The following is a 24,920-nucleotide window of genomic DNA, read 5'->3' as shown; positions in this document are numbered from 1 at the left end:
AATCATTTAATGGTCCTAGAGAAAGACATGCTGTTCTGGTAGCTCCAGGTCTTCACACCCACATCAGTTTTGGAGGATGAATACAACTGAAGGAAGCCCGGGCGGGTGTGTGGCTGGGGGAGTCAGTCATGTGACTTGCCTCAGGGGGGCCAAGGCAATGGGCCCCCAGACAACTGTCTCCCCTTGCCCTATGATAGTTACGCCCCTGGGTGCATTATAACATTCCTGGAGGCCAGGACTCATTTTCCCAGCCTCCAGTGATCTCCACTGCTTGGAGCAGCACAGATCATTTGGGTGATGGTGTGCTGAAGAGGAGATTGTCGATCATCTTGGAGGAAGGTAGGTTCATCCCTGCCTCCCCTCTCCCTCCTTGCCCCTCTCATGGCCGTGTGTACGACCTTATTGTATTCTAGGCCTGAGTGATCCGGCCAAGGAGTAATAATTAGATAATATTCATGGCTCCTTCTATTAATACAGCCTTGGTCTTTTTCTTTCTTTGACTTTAGTATAGTTATTGACCTGTTTCTGTTTCTTTAGCTATCTCCGTCCTCAAGCATTCCAGAGTCCAAGCACATTTGTTTAGTTTATTCCCAGCTATCTGTGGTAAGCAAGTATATTATATCAAAATGACAGTAGGCTTGTCTCCTGAGTCTAACTTGCTGGCATAGTTGATTTTTGTTTGTGAAAGCCATTTCTAGTTTGTTCCCCACAGTAAAATCCTTGTAGAAATTTTAATGAGTTTTTTCTCATCTTTATAAAATACGTGAGTATGTGTTTAGTCACATCCATGGGTGGTATTTTCCATGACAAATGTCAAAAGAACAATGACTGTGGATGTTTGGAATTAGGAAAAAACATACAATACAGGCCAACCCCGTTATCTGCGGGGGTTCAGTTCTCAGCTGGAATTGTGGATATTGGAACTGCAGAGAGCAGGGCATTGTGGCAATGGGAAGGAGGGGGGGTAGGTTCCTGGAGGCTGGAAAAATTGGCAAAAATTGCTAACTCCAGGAAAATATAGCAAAACGAAGTGCCCTACTGCGCTCCATGGGTCTCCAGCCTTCCAGGAATCCCACCCCCCAATCCAAAATAGGTCATTTCTCCATGAAAAATCATGGGGGGATACGTTTTTTGTTTTAGGGGTTTTTTTTAACAATGAGCCTCAAATCGGCTCTGCTCCCAGAATGGCTGCCAGAAATGACCTCAGAGCTCATTTCTGGCCACCCCAACAATGTGGATACATGGAACTTAACCCTTTGTGTTCCATGTATGCCAAGGTTGGTTGCCTATTTTAGGAGCATGGATATGCAGAACCGTGAATAGCAGTATTACGTATGGTGAGATCCACCTGTACCATATTTCCTTCTTAAGCTTCAAATGCTCATGTTCTGAATGTGGCGAAATGGACACAGAGTGCAAATCAATAGCAAAATGAACTGCCTAGATTTTGGCAAAAGGTTTTTCACCTCAGACCCTTTGGTGATGCTGTGAAGAAAATGGGGGAAAAATAGCTTCCACTAAAAAAATAATTGCACAGGTATATAGAGAGGCTGTATGGGATTCTGAATAGCTCAGCTTGGGAAAATTTCACATTTGAGGGGGTGGGGGTGGGACCTGACCTTGTTGGTTACAAAGAGCTTGAGTTGTATTTTATATTTCTGTTGTGCGTTGCTTTGGGTACTCTTTGGTAGTGCAATATTTTAAAAATGAATTAAAAACAGTTTATATAATCAGCAGAATTATATATTTGGACTTGGTTTTGTGTGTGCCCTGCCTGTCATGAAGAAGAGTTCAACCTTGCCATCTCCTTGACATGACATTTTTCTATATCCAGGAAGTCTCTCTCTCCTTATATGCTTTATTTCACTAGCTTTTGCAGTGGCAGCTTAATAAAAATAACCCTGTGGTTCAGCTTTTGCTGGACTGTCACACTTCATACTGTATGTTGAACAATATATGTTGAATGATTTCCCTATATAAAACATTCATGGCCATAGGAAACTAGCATGCCAATGAACCTAGCCTTCTCTTGATCACAGCGGTTGTCTGTGTTGGGAAGAAGCGTTCTAGATTGTGCTGCACTCAATATACATTCCCTCTCCTTGCCATCTGAAGTGGTACAGTCCAGCAAGAGCTGTTCCATGTGACTTTGCTGTTTGTGTAGTTGGGCATACTGTACATCATATGGGACACACACTATCCTTCTCTGTGCTACTTGTCCTAATTCTCATTGCTGCTGGTCAAGCATGATGCTCAGTTCTGCTTCTGTTTCTGACTTCTATATGTGATCTGTAGGATGGAATGTAAAGGGTAGCGGTGCCACTACCTAGTTCCTTTCTCTTGTGCCATACTCTTCTGTTACTCGGTGGAAAAGTGGTGGTAGTATTGATAAACTGATAGTGGCCATTCTTGGCATCTAGACTTTGCCTAGGCTGGTAATCCCTACTGCTATAATGCTTGGCAATCATGTCTAAAAACATTACATTATGGACTGTTCTATTTTTTCTGTTGTGTCTTTTATTCAGTGTGTTGGCATTATTTTGTATTTGTAAAATATTTCTATTTAATTGTCATTCCAGTATTCTTGTTTAACAGCATCTTTTAAATTTAAAACAAAGAGTTTTGTGGCCCCTTAAAAATCTAACAGTGTACATCGAAAACATGAACAGTTATCCTTGCTTGATTCACACACAGACACAGACACTATTGGATCTATGTTACATTAAGATGGGGAGACCCAGGTATAAATCCCCAATTTTTTTTCCATTAAAGCCATGAAATCCACTAGGTAACCTTGATTCAGTCATTTTCTCTCAATCTAACCTGCCTCACAGGGTTGTTGTGGAGACAGAAGTGTGTGCGTGTGTAGGGGAAGAGCCACACACATAACCATGAACTACTTGGAGGAATCAACTGTTTGTGAAAGACTGCTTAGGTGGAAATTGACTGCTAAAGTTTCTATCTCCATGGAAGTTCATAAGCATGCCTGTAAAACAGCATTAGTGGCATAGTACACACAGGATTTGTACAGTTCCACATTCCTGTTTTTAACAAGATGATTATTGCTATAATATTCCAGGAGGCCATAAGTGGAAATTTCTAAGAAAACCACTAGGTGTCATTCTAGTTGTGCAGAAATCTCTTTATGTGTGATTATGATATGTTCTCCTTTTAACTTTGCGTGAAGTTAGTTTGTCCCTGCTTCAAATTCTTCCACCCACGACAACTTCAAAAATAGTATTTCATTTGCTTTTGCACTGTTGGTTACTTATCTAGAATTCACAAGATTATAATTCTTTAAAAGATGTAAGAAACAACCAAAGGCACCTATTAATCCCAACAATCCTGAAAATATTGTCTAGATCCTATTTTTGATCAGTTTCCAGTGTGTGGTTACCATTTTGAGGCACTTGCTGACTCTGTTGTGTTTTCCCCTCTGTTGTGATGTTCAGTTAGATAAAAATAATACAGGGCCCAAAAAATACAGGGCCCTACATTCAGCAAACAGCCATTTCCCCAACATTTCTGCTTTCATCAAATCTGTCTGCTCAGAGCATACAGCTCATGGGCATATCTGCAGACATACGAATACAAAGTTTATGAAGCTAGTTTGTCCAGTGTTTGAGCCATGAGGGGAAAAGGAGGAGAAATTTCTTCAGGAAATCCATGAGACCTACCCATGGGTTCCCCCTAGTTTTAGCCAAATCATGGGCCCTCCTGTGGCCTTCTAAAAACAGTAGCAATGGGGGCCATTACAAAAGGTAAGGGGTTCCTCTGACACCATGGAAATGAAATTGGGCCTGCTGACTGTTTTGCTTCAATTTGTTGGAAGCAGCATAGGATTATGTACTCCCTTGCCAGTTCCTTCTCCCTCACTGTGGAGGTTCTGATGATACTTTACTAGATGTTGTAACTTAGTCCAACGCTTTGTGATGGGTTGTACTCCCATAAACAAAAACATGCACACAAATAACTGGTCAATAAGGTTATATGTATGGCTGCTCTTAAAAAAGATGTATACTCTAAACAATTCTGCAGGAGATGCCTTGCTAACTCCGAGACTGAAATAGAAAATCTGTTCCAGCAGTTTAATCAGCAGATTCACTATATCTAGTGAATAGCAGAATGAAAAATGACAAATGCAAGAGGACAAGAGCATTGAGTGAAGGAAAGGGTTAGTATCAGATAGGGAGAGATGCATAAATAGGGAAATGCTGTACATTCCACCAGGGAAATGTCTGAGGATGTACTTTATTTACATTTTGCAATAGGTTATTTACCTTCATAGCCGTTGCTTTTCAGTCTTCGTGTCCTGGGGGAATACTTTCCAGCTTGATTTGTTGGCTAAGGAACCCATGTTTTCTTGCAATTGAATCCTTGCATGCTATAGAGGAAACTTGCAATGGAAACCTTGCAATGCAGAGCCATCGGGCATTTTCTACAATGCCATCTCATTGTCCTCTCAGTTCTAAGAAGGCATATTTCCACAGTGCTATCTCAGCCTTGCTCTTGCTCCATGGAGGCTGAGGGCCAAACCAAACAAGACCTGTGATCTGATAGGCCAACTGGCAAATTATAGCTGCAGGCAGTGATTCCCATTGGAACAAAAGTGCTGTAGGGCGGAATTTAACACACCTCACCCTGTGCCATTTTCATGAACTGATTAACACCTTCTAAAAATCCTCAGGGTTCCCAGGAACACTGAAAATGCCTGTAGTACCTGCATTTAAGCCCTGCATTGAGTACATTTTTCCAGACGAAAAAGAGAATAACTTTCTCTCAATCACTTTACAATGCATCTTTATGCTCTTGAAATCTGAACTCTGATTGCGGTTGGCAACATCTTCTGGTATGCTGTAACAAAATTGTCTTCTCTTGGAATATGATTCAAAGTAGAGCAGTCAAATGATGAAACATTTTTTCGTTAAATAATGACTTGCTTTGAAAGTAGTTAATGAGGAGATTCTCACAATCCACCAAAAGCAGGCTAAGGGGAGCTTAGCCCGCATTTGGAGGACCATGTGCTGCCAGGGGAGCTGTGCAGCTCCCGGCAGCAAACCCTCCTAATTCCCCCTCCCCTTAGACAAGGTTAGCAGAGTGAGCATTCTGCTAACCCCGTCTATTTGATTGTGTGTTTCTGCGCCGCAGCAACACATGAGGAGACCCCTGCTGGGAGGCTGAAACAAGCCTCCCAGCCCTAGGGGTATCTCCAAGATGCCCCATGTGCTTGCGCAAGGCATACTGGACCTTCCGGGGATGCGTGGCTCCCGATTCCTGCAGCCCCCGCTGGCTCCGTGATGGAGCTGGCAATTGTGTGGGCGGCCAATTTGACTGCCCAGAGCTGCCTGAATGATCATCTGCGGGGAACGCGGGCTAAGCCCGCTCTCCCCACAAACCTGCTCTCGGGTAAAATGAATTAAGTTGAAATAATTTTTGTAGATTACCAGTATCTCTATGCAGGTGCCTTTTTGAGACATTGAAGAAAATGTGAGCCCATTTCAGCAAACAAAAGCTGCCACCTAGAAGGAAAGGCCAGATTTATTATTTTCTTGTTCATTCCCAATTTGTGTTTATGGTTATCGATAAATTTATATGCTACTTTTCATTACAAAATTCCAAAGTGCTTCATAGCATATTAAAAATAAGGAAATCTATAAAAATTAAAAACAACCAATAAAACAATAAAAACCACAGGACATAGAAATAACACCAATAAGAAAAAAGAAACAAAAATGAAAACAGCACCCCATAAAATACAAAAGTTTGAGTAAAATGCCAGCAAGTTTTTCACCCAGGGCCTTTAAAGCCCTTTAGCTTGCATCTCCTCCAGAATGGAGGGTGTGCATTCACATAGCAGGTAGATTTACCCCAAAGTCCCTGTGAGCTATCGGGGAGCACTTCACACACAATTCTGGTTTTTCAGTGTGTGTTAGAGTACAGTCATCCAGGGTAAAAAAAACCAACTTTTTGGGTCAGGTTTTTGAGATTGCTTTGAGTTCCCAGTAAAGCCTCGCAGAAAACCAGTGCTAAAGCCTGTGTGGAGAACTCCCAGGTCTTTATCTGCCTCTTAAAGGCAATGAAGGAGATTGAGGAGCAGATATCCATTGGGAAAGTGTTAGGAACATAGGAAGCTGCCATATGCCAAATCAGACCTTTGGTCCATCTAGCTTAGTATTGTCTACACAGACTAGTAGCACTTGTCCAAGATTTCAGTCAGGAGACTCTCCCAGCCCCAATCTTGGAGAGGCCAGGGAGGGAACTTGGAAACGTCTTGTTCTTTCCAGAGTGGCCCCATCCACTAAAGGGAATACTGTATCTTACAGTGCTCACATGTAGTATCTCATTCAAATACAAACCAGGGTACCCTGCTTAGCAAAGGGGACAATTCATGCTTGCTACCACAAGAGCAACTCTACTTCTATCTAGTAATCCTTGGTGTTTTGTTGTTTGGACATTTGTCCCAGTGGGGATCCTGTAGAAAGTGTGGGGGGTGTAGTCAGAAGGGGGAAAAAGGGAGGGAAAGAAGAAGAAGGAAAATGGAGCTGCTTCTGAACAAATTTTTAGTTAAACCAGCATACGATTTCTTCATGTTTACAAGGAAAGCAGTTATAAAAGAAAACATTCCAAAATCTGAGGGCAATGAATGAGAAGGCCCTGTCCTGAGCTCAACAACAATGACAATTGAGCTTCCCTCAGAATTAGCACAAGGACCAGAGCCCCCTCTGGTGCTCTTGTCAAGCCAGCAGAAACCTTTGGGGGCAGGCAGTCCTTGAGATATTCATTCCCTATTACTAGAACACACCGGACTCAAAACAGGTTCTCAGAATAGACAAGTGTATGGCCTGGTTCAGACATCTCTTTATTCTGGCCTTTTACTAGAGATGTAGTGCTTCTTCCCCTCTTAGGCACTGTATTATTATTATTATTATTATTATTATTATTATTATTATTATTATTATTATTATTTACTGTATTTTGATTTTATGATGTATTTTAATTATGTTTTATATTGGTTTCATTGTAACCCACTCTGAGACCTTTGGGTATAGGGCAGGCGAGAAATGCAAATAATGAATGAATGAATAAATAAATAAATAAAATGAAACCATGGGTCCAATGGACCCACAGTTCTGCATACCCCTCCCCCTGCTCTCCCATACACGTTTGGACATGCAGGAGAGCGGCCTCTCTGCAGTAAGTGAGACTGCAGAGAGGCGGGGAAGCTGGCTGTGCAGGCTTCCTTCTTTCCTGAAAGACAGCCCACACCGCCAATTGGGCCAGAGTGAGGGAGGAGCTTCCTCCCTCAACTCTGGTTCCATGGGGCTCAAAATGCAGTGCCAGCATTTGAATGTAATGCAGAGATGGAGTTTGTGGCAGCAAAACTCTACTCTGACTGAAAGTTCAGAGTGGAGTTTGGCAAGGGAAACCACGGACCGCTTTTCTGCACAAAATCCATTTCCCCGAATTTGGACGTTCGAGTTAGGAAATTGGAGGTGAAGTGACCTTTGGTTTCCTGTTGCGTCTGAACCAGGCCTATGCTTATCAGTAATTCACCAATGTGGATTCATCAACGAAAACATGATTTCATCTATCTATTAATTAAAGCAGCCCTAATCCACCGTTTGAATCCCTGCTGGTATGTTTCCCAGACTATGGGAAACACCTATATTGGGCAGCAGTGATATAGGAAAATGCTGAAAGGCATCATCTCATACTGCATGGGAGATGGCAATGGTAAACCCCTCCTGTATTCTATCAAAGACAACTACAGGGCTCTGTGGTCGCCAGGAGTCGGCACCAACTTGACGACACACTTTACCTTTAATCCAAAGAAATAATTGACACATGACTAAGGGCACCATGTGTGCAGAGGTCCTTTGATGTTTTCTCTGCAGCAATTCTCACTCTGAAGAGGTAAATGTTTCAATATCTCTCTTATGTAAGCTATGTGAACAATCAAAAGATAGCAACAGGGGTTCTTTGGATTGGCCTCAAATAAAAATCATGTTAATCCTCCCTTTAAAATAGACAACTTATCACTGGAACGTTAAATGGTCATAAGAATTATTGCTGGAGTTTGCTTTGAAAACATTAATTATATTATCTAAATGCACTAACAATGAGGTAAGGCAGCACTGAGAAGGCAAAAAACCCTTTGTATGCGACATCAAAAAATTGAAATCTGACACATACTGTAAGTAATCTTATAAAAACAGTATAAAGTGTTCTTAGATCTCATTTTTTTGTTCTAGTCAAAGAAAGACATATTGCATAAAACATAGGACAGCACCCTTTGATCACATACAGATCTTTACATTTTACTTTAATCAAGGGGGAAAATAGTGTAACAGAGGTAGTCACAGAATATTTAATCTTTAATACTACTATGTCTCTATGACTCCTGACTTTAGTGTGGTTTTGGTAGCATGCATTCAGGATGAAATGAATTTTTCTGACTTGGTTAATTAAACTTTGAAGCTGCAGCTCTTGAAAGCAGGAAGTGGGGGGGAAGGGAGAAAGAAATAGCTCCGCAAAACATATTTAGGTGTTGGGAGGGACAAACTGACAGAGTAATTACTTTTCAAGAACCTATTTAGATTGTATAACACTGCGTTTGCAAAAATAGCATGCTGTCACTTTGATAATCATCCGATGAATATATACACATACATACTATATACACTTTTGGACTGTGTTGTAGGGGTGTGCATTTTGGAATTTTCTTGTTTCGATTTGTATCCGAATTGAAACATCCCTGTTTTGTTTTGTACCCAAATTTTCTGAATCCCAATCAGCCCTGTTTTGTTTTGTAGCCAAATTTTCCAAATCCGAATTGATTTGGATTTTTAAAAAGGGTCCCAGGGCAAAAAGAGCGGGTGGTGGTGGTAGTGTCCAATGGGTGGAAGCTACCACCCAAATTTCAAAGGAATTAGGCAAAAGGCTGATTTTTTTGTGATTTTTTTTTAAAGTTTACACATCTTTAAGAATTTTCCCATAGGGAATAATGGGGATTCCATCAAATGTATCACTTCAAATCAAGGGGAAAGGGATGACCCAGAGCAGAGTGTGGTGGGTGGTAGTGCCCAATGGGGGCAAGGAAACTTCCAGAATTATTTCAAAGGAATTGGGCAAAGGGCTGATCTTTTGTGAATTATTGAAGTTTACGTGTCTTTAAGATTTCTCCCATGGGGGATAATGGAGGTTTCAGCAGCCCCATAATTCTGCTTGCAAGGCACTGGGGTTGCCCAGAGTGAGGGATTGTGTAGTGTAGTGTTTATCAACCTTTTTGGACTCAAGGACCGCTAAATCATTTGTGCAGAGTGTCAAGGACCGCTACATTCTTTGTGTGCAGTTTCCCGGACCAGCAGTTAGTAAAGGGGTTTCAAGTTTAATTTTATTTTAAATATCTAACAGATATAACATCTAACATTGTAATTAAAATAATATCATAAAATAAAATTTGTTAAACAATAAATGTTAAACATCCTACGCTATTTGAAAATTGTGATTTGAGATAGTAGTATCTAGCAGGATTAAGATTAAATTATTGGATTAGGGTTAGGAAAACACTCTTGGGGATCAAAGATTTTTTTATTTGTGCGTCCATATAAAAAATGTGCTGTTTAAGAGCTGCTTTAGCTCGAGCATATCCCATTCTTAATAAAGGTTCCGGGCTGAAGCCATATAAATTTAATTTCTGTTGAACTGCTCTTTTCAGAAGAGAGTATTGTCTGCCAATATCAGGGGAGCCAGACCAGTAGGATGATAGTTTTTTAGGGCCTAAACTTTAGGCTTAATCATAGACATTCAACCATATCCTGGATTCAGCCTTAGGGTTGGCTGCTTCTACATGGGGAACTACATTGGATATGCATTGAGGAACTTGAAAAATGTTTCTGATAAATGTTTGCACCATGCCTCTAGTGCAGGGAGTTGCTATACAAACAAAGTTGTGCTCCGTAGAGGAGTCGAGAGCGGGATTTTGCCAGAAATAATTTTACTGCCGCAGGAACACGTATCATATTTGAGCAGCAACATCCTCTGTAGAAATCAATACTGGAGCTGAATCAAACTGCCATTTAGAATCTTTAGATTCTTGGGCAAACTTGGGAAATTTTAGATTCTTGGGCAAACCACACTTGCGAGGGAGGCGCGCGGGAGGGAGGGAGGGGGGCGCCTGTGGCCCGATAATGATGCCCCCCGCCCCCGATACGAATTCCGTCACCCCCGAGCTGCTGCTTCTGTCATGCTACTTACCCAAAGCGGCTCTTCAACCCTGGAGCTACTGCCGCCACCGCATCCTGCCGCTCCTCTCGTGGGCGCTGGCTCTCGCTCGCTGCGGGGCCAGAGCTTGCGGCTTGCGCGGGAGGCGCAGCGTCCTGCTCTCGGTCTCGGGCTGGCTGGGCTTTGAGGCAGCAGCAGCAGCAGCAGCTGCTGCCTCTTGCTCGCCGCCGCCGCCGCCTCCTGCGGGCTTCCTTGCTGCTGCTGGAGCTCCTAGTGCCTGAGGTGCTTCCAAGCTGAAGTCTGCCGCGGGAGACGCCAGCAGGCAGGAAGGGTGGGTTCCCGCCTCGGCACAAGCCTGCCCCGATTCCTGCACTCACAGGCCATCTTCCCGCCCCTGCTCCACCCCTATTGGCCAAGCTTATACTGGGGATAGAAAAACAAATGGAAACGGTTCGGCTCTGATTGCTGCCGCTGCCTACTCTGCAGAGCCCTGCCTTCCTAGCAGCTAGGTCGCGGACCGGCACTCAACCCTCCGCGGACCGGCAGCGGTCCGCGGACCGGCGGTTGAGAAACGCTGGTGTAGTGCACATAGGGTGCCAACCACCCCCACACCCACAAGCCTGTGGGGTACTGGGTTTTGTTGTTTCTGAGGTGTTCATTGTAGATTCTCTGGTAGCATATGAGATTTTCAGTGAAAAACAAGAATCCACTCTCATATGCTACCAGAGAATCTACAATCAGAACACCACAGAAACAGCAGAACCCAGCACCCCATGGGATAGCAACCCTTCCCCTGGCCAATGTGGAGTCAGTAAAGAGTGGCAAGAAGCAAAGGAGCCAATGGGGAACAAGGAGGGAATTGTCAGCAGGTCAGCCCATGATTTAGGTCACCTATCAGAAGGCTGGAAGGGTGGGAAATTCAAAGAGATGTCAAACATAAAATGGAGACTGATTCAGAGATCACCACAAAATGGAGGTCTGAAACAACAAAACGTTTTGTAGCCGAAACAGGGACGTTTTGTTTTGTATACAAAACTTTTGGATCTGGAAAATGGGTGTTTTGTTTTGTCTACAAAACACCCGAAACAGGCTGTTTTGGGTACAAAACGTTTTGTATCCGAAACGTTTCGCACATCCCTACTGTGTTGTAAAAGTACACTCCACAAGCCACTTAAGCATGGGAAGGACATTTTGAGCCATCTTATTTGTTTATTTTTTATTTTTCTATGTAAACTGCTTTGAGAATTTTGTTGAAGAGTGGTATATAAATATCAGTAGTAGTAGTAGTAGTAGTAGTAGTAGTAGGTGGAATGCAGCTCTGGTGGCTTACACCAAAATAAAAGTTCTGTACCAAATATCAGTTATATGCTATATATCTACAATAAATATATAAACTTATACAGCTATAAGCTTATATCAGATTAATGAAAGGTTGGGGCTGTGAGTTAAGGCTACATTCATGTACTTTTTGAAGCGGTTTTAGTTTTAGTGTATTATTGTAATAAAGTAAAGTTGTGCCCTCGAGACTGTGTCAACTCCTGGTGACCACAGAGTCCTTTGGTTGTCTTTGGTAGAATACAGGAGGGGTTTACCACTGCCTTCTCCTGTGCAGTGTGAGATGAAGCCTTTCAGCACCTTCCTATATCACTGCTGCCCAACATAGGTGTCTCCCATAGTCTGAGAAACATACCTGCGGGGATTTGAACCAGCAAACTCTTGCTTACTAGGCAAGTCATTCCCCTGCTGTGCCATTAGGTGATGAAAAAGGAAATATTTAAGATGACTTTTCCTTACAGCTTATAATATAATATAATATAATATAATATAATATAATATAATATAATAATTATTTATAAAAATGTTAAAAAGCACATATATTGAAGTATGCACATTAATCTAAATTTTAAATAAATAAAAAGCTTTTTTAAAAATCAGCTAATTAAAAGGCAGATGTTTGTTATGATATCACTTGTTTAAAAAATGACATTAATAATCCCCTACACTGGTGATACTACTTTTATGAATGGTATGTATGTTCCAAATGTGCTGCATTTTTAAAATATAGTAGGTTATACCCAGTGCTTGACATCCTAACTAGCAGTCCTAACTTTGCACATGCTCCAAACAGCAGCACATGGGCAGTGCTGACCTCAGAACTTCTGAAGTGCAGGCACATTTACAATAGAGCATGATGATTTTAGCCATTTCCCCCATGCTCCAGAAGCAGAATTTGATAGTAGAAACATGCCCCTGAGAGTCATGCTGCCCTTGGATAGATTTCCATGGGTGCTTGTGCTCCAGAAATGCTGAGGCTAACATTGCACATGCCCAGTTGATAGGAGCACATGCGCAGCAGTTGTCAGGATGTCAGCCAGTGTTTGTCACTTGTATAATTTATCATGTATTAAAATTCTGCACAGCTTCATGGTATCTTTCAGGAGAGGTGGTATAGCCTACAGGGATGTGCACGAATCGATTTTTTTCATTTCATTTTGTACCTTAATCGAAACACTCCCAATTTGTTTTGGGTCCAAATCTAACCCCCCACCCCATCACCCCAGATTCAATTTGTACCCAAATCTTCTGAATCTGAATCCGAATCGATTTGGATTTTTAAAAAAGGGTCCCAGGGCCAAAAGAGTGGGCTGGGGGGTAGTTCCCAATGGGTGGAAGCTAACACCCAAATTTAAAATAAGTTGGGCAAATGGGTGATTTTTAAAGGATTTTTGAAGTTTACGCATCTTTAAGATGATCCCTATAGGGTATAATGGGGATTTCAGCAGCCTTAGTTACAACTCCCCGGGGTGGAGTGGCACCAAGGTGGCCTAGGGCAGGTTGTGGTGGGTGGTAGTGCCCAATGGGTGAGAGGAAGCTACCACCCAGATTCAGAGTGATTGGGCAAAGGGCTGATTTGTAAATGATTTTTGAAGTTGGCATGTCTTTGGGGCAGATTTGGGGCAGAAAGCGGGTTTCAGGGCCAGAAGAGTGGGTCAGGCGGTAGTGCTCCAATGGGTGCCTGCCACTATCCAGATTTCAAAGGAATTGGGCAAAGGGCTGATTTTTTAAGAATTTGTGAAGTTTGCACGTCTTTAAGCTCCCCCCCCATAGAGAAGAATGGAGATCCCAGCAGCCCCATAACTCCACTTGGGGGGCACCGGGGTGGCCCAGAGTGAATGGTGGTGTAGTGCACATAGGGTGCCAACCACCCCCATACCCACAAGCCCATGGGGTTCTGGGTTTTGTTGTTTCTGAGGTATTCTGAGTGTAGATTCTCTGGTAGCAAATGAGAGTGGATTCATTTTCAATGACAAACAATGTGAAAGGGTTAGTGGGTTTAGAGTTAATTTTTGCCATGGCTTCAGAATGCTGCAGTTGGGGTGGAGGGTAAATGGGTGCAGGGAGGAGGCTAGAGTCTGTGCCTTGTTGCCCACTCAGAGCCTGTAGGCTGCTAGGCAGAGAATATTAATACTGATATATTATGGGCACAGAGGGCTGGAGAACAGGCTTCTGTTTTGTTTGTTTGTTTTAAAAAAAATGCCCCCCCAACCAATCTTTGGAATGGGAAAAAAGACAGAATAGTTTTTTTAAACCATGAGGCTATGCTACCCTTCTTACCACCTACTAGTACTGGATAATGGGGATCCCTCCCACAGAGAACCCCTGTTTAAACTTCTTCTAAACTAAACAACACACAACTTTTTAAATTCAATCGCAACCCAAAACCTCCCTCCAAACAGGAAAAAAACCCAATAATACAGAATTCCAGAGGTGTGTGTGTGTGTGTGTGTGTGTGTGTGTGTGTGTGTGTGTGTGTGAGAGAGAGAGAGAGAGAGAGAGAGAGAGAGAGAGAGAGAGAGAGAGAGAGAGAGAGAGAGTGGGTACACTTACTCAGTCTAGGGCTTCACCCACATGGTGTGTCCAGTTGTCCACTTCTGTGGTCTGGTCTCTGAGTCTACTCTTTCTTCTTCAATCTTCTTCTTCAGTCTTCAGATTTTGGGGGTGGGGGTGCTGGGACAAAGGCCTGGAAAATCTGAGGGAAAGGGGGGTAGCTGGTCAGGTGGCCAGTGGCCAAAGGGGCTGGGCTTGGTGGCTGGCACAGACAAAGCAGGCACAGGAAGGCAGTGATTCTCTCAGCAGCAGGAAGGGGGTGAAAAAAGAATTATCTTATTCTCAGGAACAAAAAAAAGCAATGCAGCAGATATAATCCATTCCCAGACTGGCATGCAGCAGCAGGGGCAGGGAGGCTGGGCTCAGGCTGGCAAGGAAGTAGGCAGTAGGCATGGGATGGCATGGCAAGGCAAAGCCAAGCCAAGCCAAGCCAAGCCAAGCCAAGCCAAGCCCCCCCATCTTCTCCCACGAGGCAGAAAGGCAGAATGGTGGCTGCTGCCTCTTTAAATCTGATTGAAAATCTCTCCTTGAACTCACCCCACCCTTTCCTTTTCTTCCCCCTGGCCAATGTGGGGTCAGTCAGGAGTGGCAAGAGCCAAAAGAGCCAATCTGGAACCAGGAGGGAATTGTCAGCAGATCAGCCCATGCTTTCGTTCACTGACCTGAAGCTTGGAAGGGTGGGAAATTCAAATAGACGTCAAACACAAAATGGAGACTACACGGCGATCACCACAAAATGGAGGTCTGAAACAACAAAAACTTTGGCTCTGAAATTCCGGCAACTTGTTTTGGAGCCAAATCTTAGGAGACTTGCAGATGGGTGATTTGTTTTGTGCACAAATCGCCTGAAACAGGCAGATTTGGGTAAAGATCATTCTGTACCCGAAACGTTTCACACATCCCTAATAGCTTATTTTTTGAAGACTGCTGATATTTTGGAACGGAAAAAGAGGATAGAAGGTATGATGACAATTTTAGTAATGGGCAAAAATGAGCCGAACCAAACCAATGGATCTGCTTTAACAAGGCTTTAACAAGCATTAATAATTTTACTCAGTTTTGGTTAGTGTGGGTTAATATTAATCAACTGGGTTGCTATTTAAAAGCACAGCTTTTTTGTTTCTTATTGGTTTTAGTTCTGTGCATTTTTGTAATGGGGAATGGGAATGATGGCTTTGCCTTTTAATAATGAGTGGTAAGATTTGTTTAGTAACTGTAGATTCTCTCTCACTTCTTTAAATATCTCAAAAATAGTATAATTGATGTTAAATTGGACCCGTTGGAATTTCAGCATGCTTTACGGGATCCGATGCCCCTTGATGATTCGTTGGATGCCATAGTTGCCGACTGGAATATCCGGCTTTCTGAGGCTATTGATACAATCGTACCGCGGTGTCTTTTGAGATGTCCCCGGAACCCAACTCCATGGTATACCCCGGAGTTGAGGGAGATGAAATGGCGTCTCAGACAATTAGAGCGTGGCTGGAAGAGAACCCAGTACGAAGCAATGAGATCATCTTATAGATCATTTATGAGGTCCTATGAGGTAGCAGTGAGGGACGTGAAAAAAGAGTTTTTGGGGGCTGCCATTGCATCTGCAAGCTCACGGCCGGCTAAAGTATTTGAGATAGTTCGATCCCTGACACATTTTCCTGGTACAGATCATGAAGTGAGAGAATTGGGTATTGACTGTGAGGTTTTTAAGGGCTTTTTTGTGGATAAAATCTTACTGCTCCGCCAAAACCTCCCCCTCACTCTTGATGCAATTGAGGAATTGGAGGCTCCATGGTCGTCTACCAGGCCAATTTTTGAGAATTTTAACCATCTTTTGGAGGCCGATGTTGAAAAAATTCTGACGGCTACGAGGCCTACCACATGTCCCCTTGATCCTTGCCCCTCCTGGCTGGTGAAGGCTGCCCGGGAGGGGTTGCAGACCTCCCCTGGGAATATTATCAACCATTCCCTGGAGACTGGGATTTTCCCAGGAGAGCTGAAGGAGGCATTGGTTAGGCCACTTTTGAAGAAGCCATTGTTGGATGCCTTGGAGCCAGCTAACTACCGCTCGGTAACGAGTTTGCCTTTTTTAGGTAAAGTGATAGAGCAAGCGGCAGCAGTACAACTTCAGACATTTTTGGAGGATGCAGCGATTCTTGATCCCTTCCAGTCTGTATATTGGCCTGGGCATGGGGTAGAAACGGTCCTTGTTGCCCTGGCTGATGATCTCCGTTGCCAGATTGATAGGGGAGGGTCGGCGTTGCTGTTAGATCTCGCAGCAGCATTAGACACTGTGGACCATGATATTCTGGTCCACCATGTAGCTGATGCTGGGATTCGAAGCATGGCCTTGTTATGGCTGCGTTCCTTCCTACAAGACTGGTGATATAGGGTGGCAATGGGCGATGAGAGGTCTTCATGTCAGGTACTAACATGTGGTGTCCCCCAGGGGGCTATTCTCTTGCCCTTGCTGTTCAATATTTATATGTGGCCACTAGCAAAGCTGGTGAGGAGTTTTGGGCTAGGGTATCACCAATATGCAGATGACACCCAGCTTTTTCTGCTGATGGATGGTAGGGCTGAGGACACCATAGCCCAGCTGACCAGGTGTTTGGAGGTGGTCACAGACTGGCTGAGGCAAAGTCGTCTATGGCTTAATCCGGATAAGACTGAAGTTCTGTGGCTGGGCCAGAAGAGGTCGGGGGGAGTTTTCAATTACTGACCTTTGATAGTGCTTGTTTGATACCTCAGCCTACTGTGAAGAGCCTGGGCATGATTCTTGATGCCTCAAGAATATGGAGGCTCAGATCATGGAGGTCGCTCAAAAGGCCTTCTTTCAGTTATGCCAAATACGGCGGCTGGCCCCCTATCTGTCCCCTCCGGACTTGGCCACTGTGATCCATGCGACAGTCACTTCCAGGTTAGATTACTGCAACTCGCTTTATGTGGGGCTGCCACTGTGCCTAACTTGGAGATTGCAACTGGTGCAGAATGCAGCGGCCAAGGTCCTTACTAAGATGCCTTGGCAAGCACATGTGACACCTTTGCTCGTTCAGTTGCACTGGTTGCCAGTTAAGTCCCGGGTTAAGTTTAAGGTAAACCTTAAACCTTAACATTTAAAGCCCTATACAGTATGGGCCCTCCATACCTCCAAGACCGTCTTGTTTGATATGTCCCTCGCCAGGTCTTGAGATCAACCACAAGTAATGCCTTGGTGATCCCAGGCCCTAGGGATATTAAACTGCAATCAACGAGAGCCAGAGCCTTCTCAGTGGTGGCCCCAACTCTATGGACCAGTCTCCCGGATAATATCAGAGCTCTCCATGATCTGTTGGCATGTAAGACTGAAATGTTCTGCTGGGTTTTCGGTCGCTGAGATAGCTGGTTGTGGTGTGATCTTGTAATCCATGGTTATTATGTCATGTGGAAAGAGTATTGTATGGGGTTGTGGTTTATGAGGTTATGTAAGATATATTTTTATGAAATTGTGTTGCTGTGTATGTTATTGCTTGTAAGCTGCCCTGAGTCCTATGAGAGTAGGGCAACATATAAATCTAACTAACTAACTAAATTAATTAATTAATTAATTAATATGCCACTTTATTTAAAGTGGATTAATTCATTCATGGATTAATTTGTGCGCGCGCAGAAGGCTTCCTAAAGACTTTTGCAGCCCGGCAGGGAAGGGGGCGGGAGGACATCCCCTTGCCGCCCGCCCGTTTCTAGAGAGCGAGCGGTCGGGTCCGGGGCGAGATTTAAGGGGGCGGCAGGGGGCTTCAAGCGGGCGGCAGCAGCAGGGGGCTTCAAGGGGGTGGCAGGGAAGTATCCTGCCGCCCGATTTTTTTACCACGGAGGAGCCATCGTCGTCGATTGAAGCGGGCGGCGAGGGATCCTGCCACTGGGATTTTTACAATAATTACGGCGCCAAAGGTGGAAAGCGCGGGAGGGGTAAGTAAAGCCCCTCCGCCCTTAATGGAACCCCCCATCCCAGTGCCAGACTGCAGCTCCGCGGTTCCGTGCACACCCCTACTGTTGCTGACACTGATAGAATGTTCTGCTTTCTGCTTTGCTAGATTATGTTGTTAGTCTTTTATACTCAATAAAGCCCATTGAATCTTTGAGGAATGGTTTGATCTCCTTTCTTCCATGCGCCCAGATCACACATGGTCACCATATAAAAGAACTTATGAGCCAGACCTAAATTTGTATACTAGCTAATGAGCATATTTAGTATATAAATCAGGCCTGGTCTGTAACAGTTCCAGTGGCAGGAAATTTTAGAAAGACAATGTGGACGGCTCCAGTGCAAGATCTTGGAGAAGGTGCAGCTTCGGTAGTTACCATTCAGGGGTTCTATTGTGCTGAATCTGCATAACTAAGTCAAGGCTGGACCTTGATTTGTATTTCAGGGGTGTGCTCTCCGCCTCTCCCTCCTTCTCAGGGATAGTCTTTCATCCTTTGTCAGGAACTCTGCTTTCATGTGGAAACCTGGATGGGTGCTTCATCTTGTCCTAGGTAGCCTTTGCAGTCGTTTGGGACTTGCACGACACAGCTGTTTGATCCAAATGGAGGCCAGATTCCTTCTTGGCCCCAAGTGCTTGCCCATGCCTCATTCATCTTTGCTTCTTTGGAACCCAGAGTTCCCAGATAGGACAGGGGGGCTGCCTAGCAACAAGCCCACTGGGCATGGAGCCAAGCACTCCTGCCTATTTCCCACAACTCCTATACTAGGGACAAAACCACTCAGAAATGGGGGCTGGATACAAATGGCAATGCGTGCCAGAGTGCCATTAACTCACTCACTGGTCTTGACATGCCGTATGCTGACCAAATAGTTGTCCCCTGCTGGGTTTGGACGATCCTCAGTCCCAGAATATGATTCAGCATAAGACCCGATGGATACTTTTAATTAGGCTCCTAGGGATTCCTTTGCACAGCCACCTGCTGCATGAAGTTTTTAAAAATGCAGAACAGCAACGATTTGACAATGTTTGTGGCCTACGTTTCCAAAGCATTGTCTCTGTCATCCTTGAATTTCCATGTAATTTAGTCAGCGGGAGCAGGTGAGCCACAAGTGACATGCTATTTTCAGAGCACATTAATGTGCACAATTAATATACAATCAGACGTGGGTCAACCAACTGGGTCGCGCTTGATTTCTCAATAACGCAGTAGGTGAGAACATCTCTGTTTATAGATGTGCATCTCTGACCTTTTCCCTCTTCCCTTTGTATTAATCTGAAGAAAATTAATGATGCCCTTCATGAAAAGGCCTGGATGTGTCTTTTAGATTAGGCGTACACCTGAAAGCACAATGCTCTGGGTCTTTAATTAAAAAAAATGGAATCAAATCTCTTATGAGTTGTTTCTCTTGTGTGTGGAAGTATTATAGTCTTTTGTTTTTTAATGAATATTTTGAGATTTCTACTCCAGTTGTTTGGATTTTAACCCATATTTGAATCTGCAAAATGTTTACAATATTTTGATGTTTACAATATTTTGATATGATTTGTCCAAAGCATATAGGGGACATAAAGAGGTCATTCACACAATCAAAAAATGTGTTCTACCTGGGTTTGGGAGCTGTGTGTGCTCCCAATTTTTGGTTGTGTGGAAGCAAGGTAGGAGGAAAAGCTACCCAGGTTTTCCTCCTGACTTGATTCCACACAACCAAAAATTGGGAGCACACACAGCCCCCAAACCTGGGTAGAACACATTTTTTTTATTGTGTGAATGACCTCTATATGTCACAACATTATTCTTCCTATAGAAATTACGTAGTGCTTTATAAACTGGCTAACTGACTTCACTACATTATCTTATACAAGACCCCTGTAAGGTAGGTGAATATGTATTATCCCCATTTTGCTGATGAGGGAGGTGGACAACTGCTGAGATGGAATGACTTGCCTAAGACTACCTAATAAGTTAATGGATTAGATGGGATTTGAATGGTGAACTTTCTGATTCTTAACTGAATCTCTTAGCCACCCAAAGCACTAGTTCTGTAGGTAAAACTAGACATGATGACAGGAGACCTCTGAATGGTAACTAAAAGAGCAGTTGGAGCCATGGGGCTGAATCAGATGGGGCCACAGCCCTGTGGTAGGGTTTTAAAACACTCTTGCCCTCCATGCCATTTTTCAGTTCCAAATAATTGCTGTGTAGACCAGAGGTATAGAGGTGCAGCTAGGTAATTTTGGACCCTGGACCAAATGGGCGAACAGGCCCCCCTTGCAAAATAAGCATCCTTTCCACACATGCGCTCACGTGCACGTGCGTGCACACGCACGCACGCACGCACGCACGCAACCCACCCCATGGTTTCACACCATGTTCTTGAGACAGACAAACCTGGCTGGAGTGGAGAGCAGCAGCAGAAGCTAGGATGACCCTTGGGGCATCATTAGGGAGGAGATGGCAAACTCAGGCAGCTGCATAGGGTGCACGCTCTGCCCCTGCCCCTTTGGCCCGCCGCCTGGAAGAGCTAGGGATTGGTGGGCAGGCAGGCAGGCAGAGAGGCAGCAGTGGATGCTCTGTCTCAGCCAGCCGCCACCCACCGAACAATATTAAACGATGGGTGTGGGGGGAGCAGCCACCTGCCCACATGTACCAGAAGGAGAGCCTCCCATTGGTGAGCGTTGAGCTGCTGGGGCGGAATAATCTCCATTGGCACCTGCAATGGCACAGGGAAGATATTCCTGGTGGGCTGCAGGGGCACTGATGGGGCCCCATGAGAGCAGGTCCCACACAAACTTGGGTCCCAAGCTCTGGGGGGGACATTATAGCAGGCTATAATTGAACAGGGTGGATCAAATGTCCCTGGGCCTCTGAGGGAGCCCCTCCACATTGGTTAGGCAACAATTTGCTTAGGGAAAGTGATACCATTTGCATAGGAGCAAGAGAAAATGTGTGCAAAGAATGTTTTTTCACCATGTCATTACAGTTCTTCTGCCGCAAAGACATGGGGAGAGGAGGACAAGGCAGGGGACTTGCGGGGCAGGGACCCATCTTCACTACTTATGCCAGGGTCCATTCCAACCTCGCTACACCCCTGGTTTAGACAAGATAAGTGACTAGAGATTTAGACCAGGGTAACCTGGGTTCAAATTCTTATACAAAGGCGGAGTCGGCCATATGCCTTTAGCCTGTTATACTTTATAGGGTTGTTATGAGGATAAAACACTGTCAATAACAACTGTCTGACTTTGTAAACAACAACAAATTATTGTTATAATTTATAACAATTATTAAACATTTATAAAGTATAAATACTTATTATTATTTTTGTTTACAAAGTCAGACAGGTGTTATTGACTGGTTTGTTTTATCCAGACATCGAGTCCTTCCCAAGGACCTGGGATGGCCGAATTTTATTATCAGTATTGCTGCTGTTATTATTATAGATATCGTCACAGAATATAGACTGTTGCCAGTAAAGCTGATTTTTGTAATTGGCTGATGGTGATTTCTGTGGCCCCTATGGTGTTGGTGCTCTTCAAGGTGTTTTGAAATTGCACCTAGGGTGCCAATTACTACTGGGATTGTTTTGGTCTTCTTCTGCCACAGCCTTTCAATTTCAGTTTGTATTTTGATCTTTGTCTCTTGTTATTTTTTCTATTTCTTTTCTTCTATTCTGCTATCACCTGGTGTTGCTATGTCGATTATTTAAACTTGTTTTTTCTTTCTTCTCGACTACAGTTATATCTGGTGAATTGTGTGGCAGTTGTTTGTCTGTTTGTAGTTGGAAGTCCCATATTATTTTTGCATCTTCATTTTCTACAACTTTTTCAATTTTATGGTCCCACCAATCTTTGGCTACAGGTTGCTTGTATTTTTTGCAGAAGTTCCAGTGTATCATCCCTGCTACCTTGTCATGCCTTTGTTTGCAGTCAGTCTGTGTGATCTTTTACAACAGCTGATTAGGTGGTCCACTGTTTCATCTGCTTGTTTACAAAGGCGGCACGTGCTGTTTGTTGTTGATTTTTCGACTTTGGCTCTTATTGCATTTGTTCTTAGTGCCTGTTCTTGTGCAGCCAATATTAAACCCTCTGTTTCTTTCTTCAAGTTGCCATTCTTAAGCCATTGCCAGGTCTTGGTGATGTCTGAATTTCCACTTAATGTAGTGGCTTATTTTTCCATTTTTCTGCTCGGTTCTTGACTTGTTCTTTCTTGTAGGCCTGCTTTCTTTCATTGGTGTTGAATAGTTTCTCGTTATTGACCATTTGAAGTGCATCTTCTTCACTGTCCTTGATATATTCTTCAAGGCCTCTTTTCTCCTCCTCTACTGTTTGATGGACTTGCAGCATTCCTCTTCCATCGGAGCTGCAAGGGAGGTATAGCCTATCTACATCACTACATGACTGATGGTTATTATTTTCCTGGTCTTATGATCTAGCGTCTCTAGCTCTGCCTGGGTCCAGTCTATTATTCCTGCACTGTATCTGATAATAGGTATAGCCCAGGTGTTTATGGCTTGTATGGTGTTCCTGCCATTGAGTTGGGACTTTAGGATTTTTCTAACTCTCCTGTTGTATTCATTTCCAATATTTCTTTTCACTTCAGTGTGTGCAATGTTATCAGCCTGGAGAATGCTCAAGTATTTGTAATGTTCTTTCTCTTCCAGGTTCTTGATGTTGCTTCCATTGGGCAGCTCTATTCATTCTGTTTTTGTTATCTACTGAACACCTTTTGCTGAGTTGCTGTTTTTATAAGGATCTAAGAGAAGAATTAATTTCTCCCCTTTTAAGAGATCATAGATTGACCTCAGGCCAGGAGAGAGTGGAGTTTTTACTCGCAGACTTGGACGATTTCATCTCTGCAAGAGTTGCCAAGTTTCTTTGCATTGCAAGTAAACTTCGCAGAAGAAATGTTGAGAGGGTAGATGTGGGCATAACAGCACATTAGGAGGGTGAACAGATTTTATTTATTTGAAACTTTCTTATGTATGATACTGTAGTTTTTATTGTATTGTTCCTGTTGTAGTTTCTATTGATGCTACTGATGTGACGGGATGTATAGTTTTCTGTGTGGTTCTGTTGTAATGAGAGGCCGTTGGCTGTAATAACAATAAAGTTGAAGTTATCAAGTATTATTTCTTGTTTACACAGTCAGACAGGTGTTATTGACTGGTTTGTTTTATCCAGACATCGAGTCCTTCCCAAAGACCTGGGATGCCAGAATTTTATTGTCAATTGTTATAGATATCGTTGCAGAATATAGGCTGTTCCCAGTAAAGCTGCTTTTTGTAATTGGCCGATGGTGATTTCTGTGGCCCCTATGGTGTTGAGGTGCTCTTCAAGGTCTTTTGGAACTGCACCCAGGGCGCCAATTACCACTGGGATTAATAATAATAATAATAATAATAATAATAATAATAATAATAATATCAAGGATAGTTCCCTTGATCCCACCTGTAGATATTTTTCTCTTGTAAAAATATTTCGGATTAGGCTGTCCATATCTCCTCCTGATGTTTTACTGAACAGCTTCATTAAACTTCCTAGAAAAGTAAAGTTCATGTAATAGTCTGGCATATGAAACTGATTGCATAAAATGATTTAGAATTACATGCTGTGGAAGAGCATGGAAAACCATCCAAATCCATGTGGGCTCTTGCCATTTACATCTGCAAAAGCAGTCTTTTGTAATTATGGCTGCTGGGATCCTCATTTTGTGACTTGTATCTAAAGCTTGCAGGGAGCAAAACAGCATTCCATCTCCAAAGAATAGGTCTACAGGAATTCTCAGCAGCATTTATGTAGAACTTGTAGTTCTTTCCTTAGGCAGCAGAGCTGTGTGTCTTTAATTCTGCTTTTAGGTTTGTTATAGTTAGCTATCACTTTTGTTAAAATAGCACACAGATGGCACAAATGAGTTGATTACTCTTTGCCTTTGGAATGAGACTCTTGCCCCCCAAGAGTCTACTAAGAATACATTCAGGTCTTCAAGCTGTAGCCAAGGCAAAGAAATTAATCAGAAGCACAGAAAATAGATTTGCCTTTTGACAAACCATAAGCAACTATGCCTCATATCCAGGCTATTTTGATCCAGGTGTGTATCATTTGTGACCCGCCAAGCTGACAGCAGTCCATGTTATGGCTTTTCCTGGGCTTGGCAATTCCCCTGGTTTTGCAGTGCCAGAAAAGTAGCAAGACTTTGTGGGGGCGGGAGAGATACATGTCAGAAAAGTAGCAAAGAAGATTTGCCAAGCCTATGGTGGGTGGATTGTGTTTGGCTTAGTGAGTCATCACTTTATGTAGGTCTGTTTTAACCCCTAACACTGAAATTCTTTGTATTCTCAGTTTACTTCAGTGTGGTATAATGCACTATGTGCAGATGTTTAGAGTGAAAAGTAGTTCAAAACATAGCCAATAAGCCATATAACTTCACACGACTTATTGTAATTTCTTTGATCTGTACAAGATAGCATCAAAAGAAGAATTCAGATCATATGCATTTCAGAACTGTATCTGGGGAAAGAATACCATATAGACGGAAGCTTGAAGCCAAAGAATTGGCTCATTAGTGCCAATAAATATGTGAAATTCACCTCACCCACACAACAGCAATTGGCCTTTGCAATTCCCTTAGGACTATCACGACACAATATTGCAGTGAAAGAAAAAGTTGCAGATGGCATGATTCTCCTTCTACGAGTTTAACTCTTAAGATAGGGCTGACTTCAGTTTTAAAACTTCAGTTTTAAAGCTAAAAACTGAGAACTATAAAAACTAAAGAACCTACCAGATATAAACAGAGATGGAACATTAAAAAGCCTCATTAAAAAGATGTGCTTTCAATTATTTTTTTAA

At 43.2% G+C, this 24,920-nt stretch overlaps 1 long non-coding RNA gene across 1 annotated transcript in view; it reads right to left on the bottom strand.

Annotated features, from left to right (window-relative positions):
- LOC128324005 (uncharacterized) overlaps nt 1-24,920 on the bottom strand; it is a 69,968-nt gene that overhangs the window by 16,453 nt on the left and 28,595 nt on the right. Inside the window, exons 3-5 of the long non-coding RNA XR_008306566.1 lie at nt 14,113-14,254; nt 5,445-5,519; nt 4,281-4,384 (exon numbers count right to left, since the gene is read on the bottom strand). This is a non-coding gene — a long non-coding RNA (uncharacterized LOC128324005). The remainder of the gene's footprint in view (nt 1-4,280; nt 4,385-5,444; nt 5,520-14,112; nt 14,255-24,920) is intronic.

The sequence above is a fragment of the Hemicordylus capensis genome, chromosome 4 (genome assembly GCF_027244095.1).
Source record: "Hemicordylus capensis ecotype Gifberg chromosome 4, rHemCap1.1.pri, whole genome shotgun sequence".
In the NCBI taxonomy this organism is placed as follows: Eukaryota; Metazoa; Chordata; class Lepidosauria; order Squamata; family Cordylidae; genus Hemicordylus; species Hemicordylus capensis.
Note: the sequence above shows the minus strand (reverse complement) of the source record. Positions and strands in the feature narration are given on the sequence as shown.